The following is a 15,889-nucleotide window of genomic DNA, read 5'->3' on the forward strand; positions in this document are numbered from 1 at the left end:
ACAACCAGGGTTTTTGATTTTGTTTTTGTTTTTTGTTTTATCCTCACCACTTTTCCACAATGGCTATAATCAAGGTCATAAAGAAATCCTGCCACAGTGTATGGGCTCAGCTTGCTCAACCTCTCAGGATTTTTGATTTGTTTTGTTTTTTTAAATCTGGGTGGGCCACGGTTTCCTTTCTTCCCTAAGTCTCAAAGATCCCTTCCACACCCACGCAGTGTTTTCCCTAACATGACTCTCGGCGTATTTTGCCTATCTCCCTTTGACTCTTGTTTCACTCCAGGGCTTGCTCCTCATTCCTCATCCTTTCTTTATCTACTTTCATTATCTGTTCTTTCCCGGGGTGATTTCATCCAGTCCTGTGGCTGCAGATTTGAATATCCAAATGTCTACCTAAATTTTCAATGGGGTCTCTAATAAGCATAAAGCTTAACATATCCCAAATATAACTATTATGCTTTGTTATAAAATCTGCCTCTCTTGGAGCACCTGGGTGGCTCAGTCGGTGAAACGTCTGACTTTGGCTCAGGTCATGATCTCAAGGTTCGTGGGTTCCAGTCCCACATCAGGCTCTGTGCTGACAGCTGGCTCAGAACCTGGAGCCTGTTTTGCATTCTGTTTCCCTCTCTCTTTGACCCTCCCCTTCTCATGCTGTCTCTCTCTCTCTCTCAGAAATAAATAAAATGTTAAAAATAATTTTTTTTAATCTGCCTCTCTCAAATTCATCAACATATTAAATAGCATCACCATCAATTCAACTGCTTACATCAAAACTGTAGTCATCCTTGATTTCTCTCTCTTATACACTTCACATTTAATCCATCAGTAAGTCCGATACTATTTTAAAAATATATCCCAATTCTTACCATATCATCTTTAAGCCACCATCATTTCCCACCTTCAGCTAGTACTGAATTTGTATTATTTCCTTATGCATGCATAATGTATCTTCATCACTAGCTCCTTGGGAGCCTAGGAAAGTGTTTGGAACACAAGAGAGCCTTAATATGTGTTTTTTGACAAGCTGACTAAACTACAAAGGAATTCTGTGAAAAGAAAAAAGATAAAAGTACACTGATTCAGGATAATGTCCAAAGAGATATTATTAACTCTGGAAGTAGCACACAGTAAGATTTTGAGGCACTGGTTATGATGTTCCACTTCTTGAATTAAATGGTGGTTATTATAGTAGTTCATTTAAAATTACTACTTAAACTTACAAATGTATCTTACAGCCTTTTGTATGTATCATCTTTTTATAAAATGCTGCATTACAGGAGCAGGCAAACAAGACTCTGGGTCAAATGTAGCTTACAGCATGTTTCTGTACAGCCATTCAACTAAGAATAATTTTTACAGTTTTAAAAGGCTGCCAAGAAGAAGAGGTGACAGAGATAGTATGTTGCCTACAAAGCCAAAAATATTTACTATCTGGTCTTTTATAGAAAATCCTACATTAGAATATAGGAGTAAAAGTGGATGTTTTATTGTATTAAAAACTATTTCAAAAATCCCATATTTTAAGATGAGGATTTAATGAACAAGGTGATAAATAAGCAAGTGGCCTAAAGCTCTACAGACCTGATAAAGACAATTCATAAAAAATCCATAAATAATACAAGTGCTTCTAATTGACACAACCAGGGTCAATTAAATTTAATGCCACAGGATATTAAGGAGAGACATAATTGTTGAATATTAAGGATTTGAAAGAAGAAACATCTATGACTCAGTGTTCATTTAATATAAAATTTATGGCATACATTTTAGAATAGAGTAATTTTCCATTTCCTAAGGGGTTTACATATTTTTAACTTTTTCTTTAGCTTGTAGATTCACTTTCATATCCTAAGCTTAAATTCCTATTCCATCTTTCCAAATTGAAGACCAATTAAAATATTAAGCATTAAAAATATTAAATTGATTATATGAGAGAGAAACTGTTAGGTAAAATATTAATGGAAGGGAGATTAAAATGTTTGGGGCTGTATTAAATATTTACTAGCTATAGCCTTTAATAAATTAACAGCATTGCCAAAGTTTTTATTGCTGCTGCTATCAGAAGTGAACACGAAAATAGCCATTGCATCGGGTATGAATAAATTAACCTTTCAAATGAACATTATTCCATTTAATGAGTTTTATCTTGCCATCTTGGATATTTACATTAAATATTAACTTTTAGATAATCCAGTGTGCATAGCATGGTGGCTTATGAGTTTGGACAAGTTGAGGATTAAAGGTATATTTTTAAGATGGTTTTGGCTGTTATTCTAAGCCAATGGCATCTTTTCTTTCAGGTTAAACAAACATGCTATATAAGCAAATGCAGTAAAATAGATTTATGTGCTTTTTGTACAGTAACCTACACTTCTTTTTGCATCCATTCCTTTATGTGTGGTAAGAGCAGGCTATTTTGATGGGGGATTGGGGGGGGTGAGGTAGTCCCCCTCTCCACCAGAAACTGTTTGCCACAGCATGGGTGGAACCATCAAGCAAGGCTCCCTGCCCTCACCTAACAATAGGTGAGTAAATGACCTGAGCTAGACAAGGTGGGTGGACCTTTATCTCTCAAGCTGAATGACTCACAGAAGAAGCTGGTGCTCAGGAGAGAGTCAGTCTGCTCATCAGGATGACTGAGCTCTCCTGCTTTTTGCTCCCTCCTGGCCTGGTCAACAGCCTTCTTTAATTCTGTGAGCTAGTCTATACCCTGCTAATCAATTTCATCTTTGCCCTTTCTAATACACACATCTGACTTTGTTGTAGGTTAACCAGCATCATTTTCTTTCGTTTGCTATACCCATCTGAACTGATTCATTTAGATTCACATGACATGGAACTAAATAAAGTCTGAGAAGTCAGTGTTATGAACTGCATTTAAAAGATAAAAGCGGACAAAAATTGGCAGCAATGATTTCACTGTATTCTAACATATATAGTATATTACATTTTTTTCACTATATTCATACATATATATGAATTCATTCATTCATTCATTCATTCATTCTCTCCAGGTTTGTCTCATCTAAGCTGCAAATATTTTTATACCATGAATATCCTATGTTGGTAGCAAGAGATATCCAAATGTTTTCATCTGTATAGATGTTAACTCAGCATTCCAACATGATTTATTTGGCTAGAGAAAAGTCCTCTCCAGCCCTCTGATATTTATTTGAACTGTGTGAATTCTCTTAGCTAATATTGACTCAGGCAACCACCACTGAAGAAAGAGAAAATACTAAGCAAATACACTTATTCTATCATATCAAGTGTAAACCATGTGGTTTGATAATAGTACCTTCTCCTAATATTCAGTATATGAAAATATCTTTTTCCTAATTTTCCACAGGGCTTTTTCTTTTTAAACTCTAAAATTTGGGGGTCATAGAGGGGGGCTAAATGGTTTGAGAAAAGGATCATCTTTAAAAAATAATAATAGCTTCTATTTAGAATGCTTATTACTCACATCATCTAAATCAGCCCTCACAACAAGCCAAAGAGAAGGCATTATCTCGGTTACTTGATGAAAAAACTGAGGTTCAAAGAGGAAAAATTGACTTGCCTGAGGTCACTCTTGTTTATGAAGGGACAGAACTGAAATTTGAGCCGAGGTATATCTGTCAGCAAATCCCATGCTTTTACCCACTACACTATTTAATTTCTATAACACATTTTACACTCTGTTCATCAGTCCATAAAAGAGTATCTACAGGGTGCAAGAAAAAAATTGGATACAATTTTTCACACAAAACAACTTTTTAAAACCAACTCAGATAAGAGACTTGGGTATGTTGTATTTGAAAAAAGTAAGATGATGGCTTTGTCTTACAAACACATATATATGTGTGTGTGTGTATATATATGTGTGTCTGTACATGTATATATATGTGTATATGTATTCCAATCTCTGCTTTCTTGCCCTGTTCAGAACCTAGAACTCCCAAGTTCTACTAAAGAGTCAAGTTCAGAGTTCCCATTAACAGTAAAAAAAGCATTAAAAAGTGCCATAATTTTATCTAGTGCTGTAACAAACTCTGACAATTGTCTGATTAACATATGTAGAAAATATGAATCTTACTCCACACTTGGGTGTGCAAGTAATATTATGTAACTTTTGTTTATTCCACAACTCCGCAAGCTGGCAGTAAATACAGTCAGACTCTTAGGGCCACCTCTCCCCAATGTTATAAGAGTGGCTGATTGTATCACAGGTGGGGGTCAAGTCTACAAAGCCTGAAGGTATCAGGGAGTCATCTTAGGTTTTCAGTCCACAAGGGTTAGCACTGAGAAATCCACTGTATGAGACAGGAGGCTCATTTGACAATTCTTCCATTTTATAGCAGGCTTAGGGCCTGGCATCACTGCTGAGTCTGGAAACCTTTGTTCAAGAGCCTAGTCCCCATAGGAATACCATGTAGGCATGCCTTTTGAGGTTCTGTCAACACTCCTAAGAGATTTTAAGAGTCTGAGAACAAGCTCCCACAACTTTTGGGACCACAGTTTCCATTCCCTTCCCATTCTAAAGGAATTTTTTTATGTAGGTACTCTCAAAACACTCGCTACCAACACCTAGCAGTATAGCATCAGAGCATAGCTCTCAAAGAAAAATAGGAAAGGAGTTGTCTTTTTTATAGAAGATTTTTTTAATGTTTATTTATTTTTGAGAGAGGGGTGTGGGGTAAAGAGAGAGCTTTACCACACTGACAGCTGACAGCCTGATGCAGGACTCAAACTCACAAATCTCAAGATCACAATGTGAGTGAAAGTTGGACACTCAACCGACTGAGCCACCCAGACCCCCCGGAAAGGAGTTGTCTTTAGATACAGCCCCTTCTTTCTAAATTCCAAAAGCCTCAACATTTATTGGTTTAATGAAAGAAAAAAAAAAATGACTATGGCCTCTAAACCAGTTGTTTCTGTATGCTATTTAGTCCTATACCAGCCTGACAAGATTTTATAACTTTATAAACTCTGTGCTGACTGCTCATTCATATGACTGGCTATTTATCCTACCCAGTGTATCTAAAACATTATTGGTCTTTATAATAAAAACATCCTGACTCTTTAGTGTAATTTATTGAGTACCTGCTATGGACAGACAACATACTAGGAGCTTTCTATAGCCTCTCTTGTTTACTTTCTCAAAGTACCCTATGAGGTACTTCCAATTTAAATACTTGATGTAGCTTGCCCAAGATCATACAACTCTTAGTTGGAGGGAAAGAGATCAATTTCAGCTCCAGCTAGGTCTTCTCTCCCCAGTACCTAACAGAAATTCGGCTTCTTCCCTACCACCCACTGCCTCTTGCCCTGCCTTTCTGAGGGCAACCAACCAATGGAACTCACATTTGAATCAGTTATCCAAAGTGCAGCATCAATCCAGCCAAAGCACCTACTACGTGCCCCATAAAAATGACTAATTAGTAATATTTTGGAGAAAACCTCTCCTTGGTGGTGTGTACTTTCTGGACCTGCCCAGTGTAATGAGTCAGAATTGCATACTGGAAAAATAAAGAGTATCATCTCCTAGAACCAACTTTAGAAACCCAATGGACTTGGGGTGCCTGGGTGGCTCAGTCAGTAAAGCGACTGATTTCAGCTCAGGTCATGATCTCACAGTTCATGAGTTCAAGCCCTGCATTGGGCTCTCTGCTGACAGCTCAGAGGCTGGAGCCTGCTTCAGATTCTGTGTTTCCGTCTCTTTCTGTCCCTCCCCTGCATCTGCTCTCTCTCTCAAAAATAAATAAGCAGTAAAAATTTTTTTAAAAAAGAGAGAAACCCAATGGACTCTTCTTTTGAAGTGTGAAGAGTGAGGCACTCTATATACATTCAGATAATACAACCTAGTTAACTTGCTGGCCCAAGGGTCCAGACCAAAGCGGCTTGAATTTTAAAACAACTATTGGAGAAGGCTAAAAAAAAAATGTGAATATAATCAATCCATATTAATAGTAGTCTTTATTTAGCATTTATGAGCATCAGGCCCTATGCTAAGCATTCCAAATATTATCAGTTAATGCTCTCCAAAACTCTAGGAAGTTTTCTATTCCCCAGTTACAGTTCTAACTTACAGTTCTTTATAAGACAGCAGTCATATTACCATCTCTATTACAGCATTACTGTGAGGATTCAATGAGTTAGTACATCTCAAATGCTCAGTACATAATAAGACATGCAATAAGTGTTAGTTATTATTATTTCCTTCCTTATACAAATGAGAAAACTATGGCTTGGCTACACTGAAAAAGTTGCCTGAGATAGCATGGTAAGAGTGAGAGCAGGATTTGAGCCTCTCTGATTCTGGGAGCCATGTCTTGAGCCCCAGCACACTCCAGCTTTACTTTACTTTCTTTCAAAAGCTAGGGAACAAAGCCTCTGGATTCACCCCTCTACTCCCCAAAAGTGTACTTGGTCCTCTTGGACTTGATTACCTTTGCCTACTTAAAAATTTAGAAAGATCATTTATCTGAGAAAGTGTGAAGTTTATTATCAAGAGTGTTAACAGGGATCAAGATAAACTTTTCTGTGAAAGCCACTGACACTTTCATTAAGCACTGACCTGCCCACTGAAAAGTTCTTTGATGGATATCTCCGGTGTGGCTCCGACAGAAGCCACCCAACTGCCTGCTACTGTAATGTAATCAGGTGACCTTTGTCTGTGACAATCCCCAGGCTGGTGAATGTTAAAACACAAACAAAAGGAAATGACTTTTTGATTGACATGGCTGTTTTGTGGATTGGCCCCACTGATAAGATCAGTCAAAACAAATCAGTTTATGCACCAACACATACTTAGAAAGATTGTATTTGGAAATTTCATGGCAGACGTGATCTCTTCTGCTTTTGCTTTTAAAGTCCTTGGTGTCATCTATCTTACGATAAGGGAAAATGTTAAGAAGAGAGTTGACTATATAGTTCTCAATTTTTAATTACAGAAGATCACACTGGGAGTCTGCTAAAAAGCAGCTTCCTGGGCCTCAGGAGCAGAAATCTGATTCAAAAGATTTAGAATCAAGCCAAGACTATACATACATGTGTGTGTGTATAATCAAGCCAATATATCATATATAAATATATACAGATATATGGAATCTATATATTAATTATATATGGAATCAAGCCAAAATGATCTATATTATAGAAACAAACAACTTTTAAGTATTTTTTATTTTTTAAAAATAGTGTCAGAGGTGTCCCTGGGCCTTTGAGAAATCAGGAGATGAAAAACCATGGTTGACATATGCTTTTACATTAATAAAAATGAATACTTAGAACATGCATTTCATGTAGACTTTTTTGAAGTGAATGACTATGATATACATAGTCTTAGGTAGAATGTATATCCTGAGGGGCAAGCACAGGAGTTTTTATTTTATATTCCCAATGCCTGGTATGTGGGGTGCTAAATACTGCTAAATGAATGAAGTAATAGTAGGGTCTTGCCTCATTTTGGTGTCTTTAGTGTGATTTGCATTCAGTAAGTAATCATTAATACAAAGATTCCATATTTATACAATTAGCATAAATGGAGATATCATAGAACATATTAACCTTTAAACAGTCCCCAAATTACAAACGCCCAGCTTGGAAACACCCTTATATGAACCACCTGGGTGGAAGACAGCCCATCACCACTGCTTAGAGATGGTTTCTCTATTACCACCATTTAGTTCCACCTCCCTCCCACACTGCAGCTACCCTCAGATAACAGTGAGCCCTAGAACAAAAGCTAATCCTCTGATCCCAAATTCTCCCCCATATATTTCCAGAGAGTCTCCTGCGGTCCTCCAACTTGGCCCCTAACCTCCAGCCCTGTTTCAACCAGAACTCCTGGGAGCCCCTGGCTGGCTCCCTCCTGCACCCTCTTGTCCTACTCCATGTGGGATTACTTAAGTTAGCACTGCAGAATAGCCTTCCAGTTTAACACTGTTTTTACTCAGCTTTGCTGTATTGAGAAAACAGAAGCAACTGAAGATTCTCTCCAGGCCTGATTCTCCAGGCAGGAGTCATATATGGGACAAACATTGTGTTCTCAGAGTAGACCCTTTCCCAGACTTCATGACAGCATCATGACAAGAAACAGATGTGAAGAAATGAACTCTTGAGATGCAAACTTGAATGTAAGTCTGTAATAAAACATGATGATCTCCCATTCTTCCTCCTTTTTAACTTATGCCTGAATGATTTCACATAATTTTAGGGGGCAGGAGGAGAGAGGAGATGCTACCATCTAGTCAGGTATGTACAAGTTTCTCACTACTCCCTCTCTAATTTGTGGCAACTCTTGAGGGAAATATTAGTGTAATATGAGAAAACTTTTTAAATATGAGAAAAATAAATCTCAGAGCATTTAGACAACTTCCCCAAAATGACACTTTAGTGAGAGGCTAAGGTAAATTTGAATCCCAGCCTGACAGGACAGCATGTACTCTACATTTTCATACATTTCCTTCCTAGAATAAACACTGATGACTGTGGGATGTCGAAGATAGATGCCAAAGAAGCTCCCTTTCTTAAGTCTTAAGTTCCTAAGTTTATGTCTATTTCGCATTTTCACAATATGTCTGTGTGAGACTGAAGTGTAAATGAAATCATTATTTCCTCTAAATTCCTAACACTCCAAGAAGACTCCTTGGTTTTATTGCCTCTAGCAAATTAGGAGTGTGTGTCACTCAAGGATGAAGCCTGCCTGTAGGGATGCTGCTTTAGCCTTGCTACCCTAAGTTATTCCACTTCAGCAAATCAACATACATCCCTCACTTTGGTAGACATGCTTAACATCCAATTCAAGAGGCCAATGCATCCAGTTATATTTGGATGTGCTTTGTCTACTATTACTCTCAATTGTTGTCTACTAAGTTGCTCCTTGACTCAAAGTTCAATGGAATAAGTTCTTAGAGACTGAAATTAAGAAAACAGTTGTTTTATTAGATAATGAGAAGTATACACTACAATGCTTCCATCCACCCATCAGCTCTAGACTTCCTAAAGTCAAAGGTGGAAAGGAGAAGCAGAAAAGATTAGCTTATGAAATGCTTGGTAAGATATAATACCACAACAGAGAAAGTAAATGTCTCCATTTGCTTGTAAGTTGTCAGTTCTCAGTAGAACATTATTTTTAAATAAAAGGCATTTTTTTTCTGCAATGAATATAAGGATGCAGATATCTTTTGGTGTTAGTGTTTTCACTTCCTTCAGATAAATACACAGAAGTGGAGTCGCTGGATCATTTGGTAGTTTTATTTTTTGAGGAACTTCCATACTGTTTTCCATAAGGGCCACAGCAATTTACACTCCCACCAGCAGTGTGCTAGGGTTCCCTTTTCTCCATATCCTCACCAACAATTGTTATTTCCATTTGTTATAGCCATTCTAACAGGTATGAGGGAATATTTCACTGTGGTTTTGGTTTATATTTCCCTGATGATTAATGATGCTGAGTACATTGTCATGTACCTGTTGGCCATCTGTATGTCATCTTTGAAAAAATATTCAGATCTTCTGTTTTAAATGATATATATACATATATATATATTTAATATTGAGTTAAAGAAGTTGAAAGATATATATTTTTATAAAATATGTTTTAAAAATGCTTGGCCTTTTGTATAACACTCATTGCTTGGGCTCCATCTCCCAGCATTTGTGTGCACCCCCGTCCCTAATTTAAGGATTATGACTATGACTGAACCTTGGCTCTAGTCCTATCACTACAAACAGCATATTTGGTAAGTGTTCTCCAGGCTTTACAGTTATTTAAAATGGGAGGATAAGTTGAATACCAGCTAGTCATTGTGGCTGAAACCATAAATTTGTTTTTTGATTTTGGATCAACACAAGTAAAAACTTGAGTAACTTTTAAATTTTCATTTATTGGTAGACTTTTGACAAAGAAAAACCTCAGGAGTAACTTTATAAACATCTCATTGATTCTTCTGAGGACATATCAGTTTAATATCTTATTAGAAAACTATCATTGACTTCAATCACCACATTGAATGATTATTATAAAATAAAGACTAATACAAGTACACGGGTGGCTCAGTTGGTTAAGCATCCAACTGTCGATTTCGGTTCATGTCATGATTCCACAGTCAAGGGATTGAGCTCCACGCTCAACATGGAATCTGCTTGGGATTCTCTCTCTCCCTTCCTCTCTGCCCCTCCCCCACTTGCACTTATTCTCATGCTCTCTCTTTCAAAAATTAATAAACATTTTAAAAAAGACTAATAGACCAAAATAAGCCTAAGTGATAATTATTCCTAAAGGCTTCCATATAATTCGGTTTTTAAAAATTCAGAGTCTACTTGAATGCTGAGAACAAACTGAGGACTGATGGGTGTGTGGGGGGAGGGAGGAGATGGGCATGGAGGAGGAGGGCCCTTGTGGGGATGAGCACTGGGTGTTATATGGAAACCAACCTGACAATAAACTATTTGTAAAAAAAAAAAAAAAAAAAAAAAAAAATTCAGAGTCTATTGTCCTATATAAATAATGTTGAGCTTGGCAAGTTTATTGTACCAAAAGTTAATTTATATTTAATAGACCACTGTTAGGAGATATTATAAAGATATCTTTGAAACACTGATGTCCAGTGTGCCAACCAGAAGTTAAAAACTTCCAAAAAAACACTGGGGCTTCCATGGGGCACTGGGGTGGCTCAGCTGGCTAAATGTCTGACTCTTGATTTTTACTCAGGTCATGATCTCCAGGTTCATGAGTTCAAGCCCCACATCAGGCAGAGCCTGCTTGAGATTCTCTCTTTCCTTCTCTCTCTGGCTCTCCCCCATTTGCACTTTCCCTCCCTCTCTGTCTCTTTTAAAATAAATAAATAAACTTAAAATTTTTCTATTCACTACCCTCCAATTAGATTCCATTTGGGGGAGAGAATCCTCCCACTGACTAATTCATATACCTTCTTATCCACCCAATAACAGAGAAATTATCCTCTTCACCTTGGTGATTTGTAGAGAAATCCTCCCTTGTATATCTTGCTTACTTCCTAAAACAATCTTAGGCATCTTGAAATAAAGTCACAAATGCAAGATAATCATTTAAATATGGATCAAAGAAGAAGTACTTTTAAGAAACATCACCAATAGGATATATATGTAAAGAAATACAAACATCCTTTTAGCAAATGACCCTGACTTGTACTGTTGAAGCATTTAGATGAGAAAATTGCTTAGAAATATAGTAACAGATAGCACTTCCATTATACTGATATTGACTCGACCTTAGATGTTTCAAGAGCCATAAGCTTCAGCCCCTATATATTTCTTAATTTTAAATTCTCCCCAGTTGGGTGTGTGCTTGTGATCTGAAAGAATCTATTACTTTCCTATCCCTTTTGGGAAGCTTTTTGTGTGTGTGTCTATATCTATGCAAATATCACATCTATATGGATGGGTAGGTCACATGGAGTGGGGCAAAAGATGATAGCTATTACAATGTATTTTCCTTGTGGTGTCCCAGCCTTGGAGTACCTAAACTGGGGTTGTAAATACTATGTGGACACATGTTACATTAGCATGTCCAGTGCAGAGCCAATACCTATAATCAGAGTTCTATGATCTCATTGATAACCAAGACAGAAAACCAATTTTCTGTTTCAATATGAATCCCAAATTGTCATTTTGAGGGTCACATCAAAATAGCTTATAGGCTATATACAAAATATATTCAAAACAATATTTTTTAATCTTCTTTTTACAGTTTTTTTTTAACATTTTCCCCAAAGCATGTATCTATCTATAAGGCAGCCCCAGCTAGGACCCTGTAAGTAAAATGAGTGACGACTTGCTAGAAGAGGGGAAATTTCTGAGACATTTCCCAAAAGTGGAAGTGAGTTCTCTATCTTGGCCAGAAAGAGTTCTGGTTCTCAATGTTTTCTACAGGGAAAACAATCATAATAGGACACTTGGGTTGAATATTTTAGATGGTAAAGACTAAGCAAGTATGTGAACCACCAATCAGTGTGTGCACAACCTTGACCACTCATTCAAAGAAAAAAGCTTGGTTTTTTCACCTCAAATGAGGTCTCTGAGGTCCCTTCCAGCCGTAACTTCTCACATTCAAAACTTGAATCTATGTACTCAATATACATATTCTTAGGTGAATTCATGTTTCAGGTATTATGTGAAAGATTAAGAACAATGGCTTGGTGGGGCACCTGGGTGGCTCAGTTGGTTAAGTGTACAACTTCAGCTCAGGTCATGATCTCACGGTTGGTGGGTTCGAGCCCTGCGTCAGGCTCTGTGCTGACAGCTCAGAGCCTGGAGCCTGCTTCAGATTCTGTGTCTCCTTCTCTCTCTTACCCTCCCCTGCATCTGCTCTCTCTCTCTCTCTTTCTCTCTCTCTCTCTTTCTCTCTCTCAGAAATAAATAAAAAACATTAAAAAAAAAAAAAAAGAACAATGGCTTGGTTTTTTTGGCGTAAATATGTAAAGTTATCTCATTTCATACTTGGCCAAATAAGTCTCATCTCTCCACTCAAACACGTATGTGCATGTATGTACACACACTCAGACATATATGCACATGTATACAATAATATCTGCATCAGTAATAATCATGACTAGATTATAACACACGAATATTAAGGTATTCCAATGTATAAGCAGCTTAATTATAAACATGACTAAGGAGAAAATCAGTACACAATAGCACAATGAGCTAAAATTATTGGGGGGTTTTGATGACTCACAAAGAAATAACTAATTAAAAATAAAAGTTGGCTGCGGATATGTTTCTTAAAATCTGATGAGATATATACTTAGGATTTATGTACTCTCCTATTATCTATTTCAGTATAAAGTTTAAACATTCTGTAAATGCTGGAAATCAGGCTCCATCTTAATTACACCAATCATTAATAAGACTTCTGTTCATAGGCCATTGAAATATCAACTGCATCACAAAAATATTATTTAAAGAACCCATAACATTCATATTTGGATAGTTGTGAGAAGGCTATAGATAATGCAGTAAAGCAATGAAATCACTCACTTTCTACTGGTAATTAGGTTTCATATGCAAAATAATGCTGAGAAGCTTAGGGTGTCTCTGTGGAAACATGAACATAAAGAAGTTGCAAAGACTTCCACAAAAAAATCCTCATCATAGATCCTATTACAGTTACTGCCACACTTTATCTTAACTAAAATGATTGTGTTTGGTGCTAACTCAAGCAAGAAAAAATTTAAAGTTTAAAACACTTTGGGCTGGACCCCTAGCAAATTAAAAAGCGTTTCTGTTGGGGGTTTCTCTTTTAAAGGAGGCTTGGAGAAGGGGAAGGACCCATAAGTAATGTCTCAAGCCCTGCTTCTAGGCTCTGCAGGTCATTCCACCAGAAGTAATGACTCATATTATTATCTGTAGAGAACATGGACAGTGGAAAATCATGCCCACATACTTTTGAGTCAAGTGGAGGGGCGGTAGAATATACAAATCGGAAGTTCCTGTAAGTACACGCTACTTAAAACTGCAGATATAGGATACATTCAGTGTGGGTCTAACATACCCATTTCTCAGGTTCCTTTGGCCACTGAGGTCCAGATCAGTTTGGGGACTTGAGGTCATCTCTGCAGCCATCAGCAGGGGTGCTATTATCCCAACTAGTGAAAGGAATCTTCATCCTCTCTAAGTGTAGAGAAGCAGCTGCTTTGGATAGTCCTGCAAATGGCTATAGGAAACAAGAAGTGAGACCAATGGGCTTGATGTCCTGAAAGTGAGTTAATACCACACAGGCTTGAAGTCTAAAGTGTCTCTTCCTGGCTAGTGAAAGGTCCAGGGAGATGTTCTTTGGTGGCTCTTTTATTTTCTGTATGTGCATGCAGGAAGTATAATATGCATGCTAGGGATTCTTGTAAGTAGAATGAGTTTGCAGATGTTGTGACAATATAACAACTTTTATTGTGCTTTCCCTAATCGTGAGGGGCAGTTATCTATTATTATGCATAACATACAGATAAGAAAACTGAGGGTAAGTAAAATTAAGTGACTCACCAAATACCACAAGCCACCAAAAAAAGAAACCAATTTAAACAATGATGAATTTGCATCGTACAGGGTTTCATATACATAGCACAATGGTCTTTCAAGTTAGAAATTAGAGGACCTTCAATGCAGAGCCAAAGAACTGAAACTTTATCTTGAAAGCAATGGGAATGCACTTTGACAAGGAAAGCGACTTGGCCGTGTTTAATGGAGATTCGTTCTATAGTAAAGAACAAGATTGGCAGGGAGAAACTACAATCTATATAAACAACAATAACAACAAACTGGCAAGTAATGCTGTTTGAGCAGTTACTATGTTTCAAAATCTCCACTATGGACATTACTTGTAGAGCCTCCATGTAAGCTAAAAGAGAAGTAATATTATTAGCTCCAGCATATGAATAAAAATATCATTGGCAGAGAAAGGCTTTGTAAGATTACCTGTAACTAAGTAACAAAACCTGGATTCAAAGCCATATCTACAGCTTTCTAGTGGTCATGTTCTAATCTCCATGGTGTATTCCTGGGAAGCAGAAATGAAGCTGACACTGAGTAGCAACCACTCTAAGTCAAGGCACCATGATCATCTGCCTTGACTCCTCCAAGAACTTACTGCTACTGTTTCTGTTTTTACCTGCTATGTCAGCTAGGTATGGCTGCATAACAAACAATCCCACCTTTTGGCTGCTTAAAATGGTAAATATCATCTCAGTTTCTGAGAATCAGGAGGCCGGGAGCCATTAAACTGGCTTGTTCTGACTTTGAGTTGTCAGGATGTTGTCAGGGGCTATAATCATCTGAAAGCTTGCATGGGGCTGGAGGATGTGCTCCCAATTTGGCCCACTCACACAACTCTTGGCAGAAAGTGCTCGGTTTCTTACCAGAAGGTCTTAGTTCCCCACAATATGGCAGCTGGTTTCCTCCAGAGCAAGTGATTAAAGCAGGGGTAGTAAAGGTCACATTGTCTTTTTTGACCTAGTCTTAGAAGTTTTATATCATCACATCTATCATATCCTATTTAAAAGGAGTATGTCAGTAAGACCTTCCCATATCCAAGGGAAAAAAAATTAAGCTCCATTTCCTGAAGCAAGACATAACAAAGACTTTGTAAACATATTTTAAAACCACCACTTTCCTCTTTAATAGATTCTATATACGCAGTCATTATCTTTTGCAAACATCTCTTTTTACATCTCTATTTACATCTCTATTTTTATTAAACTTTCAATGGTATCTCAACAATTTGAAGATAAAACCCAATATCACAAAAGTCACTTGATGTGGCCAGTGCTCACCACCCCCAAATGTCATCTCCCATTTCTCCCTAACTTTCTGTCCTCTGGCCACACTCTCTTGCTTTCAGTTCCTCCACTATGCCAAATTCCTCTTGGCTCAGGACCTTTGCTTATGCTGTTCCTGTAGCCCAGATGATCTTCCTCTTGCTCTCGTTTATTCATCATTCCATTCTGGGTCCAAAGTATACTTCATCAGGACAGCTTTCCTGACTCATTAGCCTTCATCAATTCCCCAGCTACAAGTTCTTGTTATAGCCTGAACCCTTCATCTCTGGGGCTAACCAGTTTATGACTACGTATTCATCTAATTATATTGATTATAGTTATAGGGTCCATTATGTTTAATATTGAATCCTAGTACATGATAAAGCATTTGGCTGGTGTTAGTACACAGTAAACGTATCTGTACTGAATAGGTTACTAGGAAAGTAAGATGAATTCATAGAACAGATAGAACTGACCCTTTAATAACATGGGCTTGAACTGCACTGGTCCACTTACATGCAGATTTCTTTCAATAAATACAATACAGTGCTATAAATATATTTTCTCTTCTTATGATTTTCTTAGTAACATTTCCTTTTCTCTAGCTTTAT

General features: G+C 37.4%; 1 long non-coding RNA gene across 2 annotated transcripts in view; it reads right to left on the bottom strand.

Moving 5' to 3' along the window:
* LOC120234394 overlaps positions 1-15,889 on the bottom strand; it is a 73,756-nt gene that overhangs the window by 56,087 nt on the left and 1,780 nt on the right. For both annotated transcript variants that reach the window (XR_005529072.1, XR_005529073.1), the window contains exon 2: positions 13,523-13,674. This is a non-coding gene — a long non-coding RNA (uncharacterized LOC120234394). The remainder of the gene's footprint in view (positions 1-13,522; positions 13,675-15,889) is intronic.

Source organism: Hyaena hyaena, unplaced genomic scaffold (genome assembly GCF_003009895.1).
Source record: "Hyaena hyaena isolate Hyena2069 unplaced genomic scaffold, ASM300989v1 scaffold_109, whole genome shotgun sequence".
In the NCBI taxonomy this organism is placed as follows: Eukaryota; Metazoa; Chordata; class Mammalia; order Carnivora; family Hyaenidae; genus Hyaena; species Hyaena hyaena.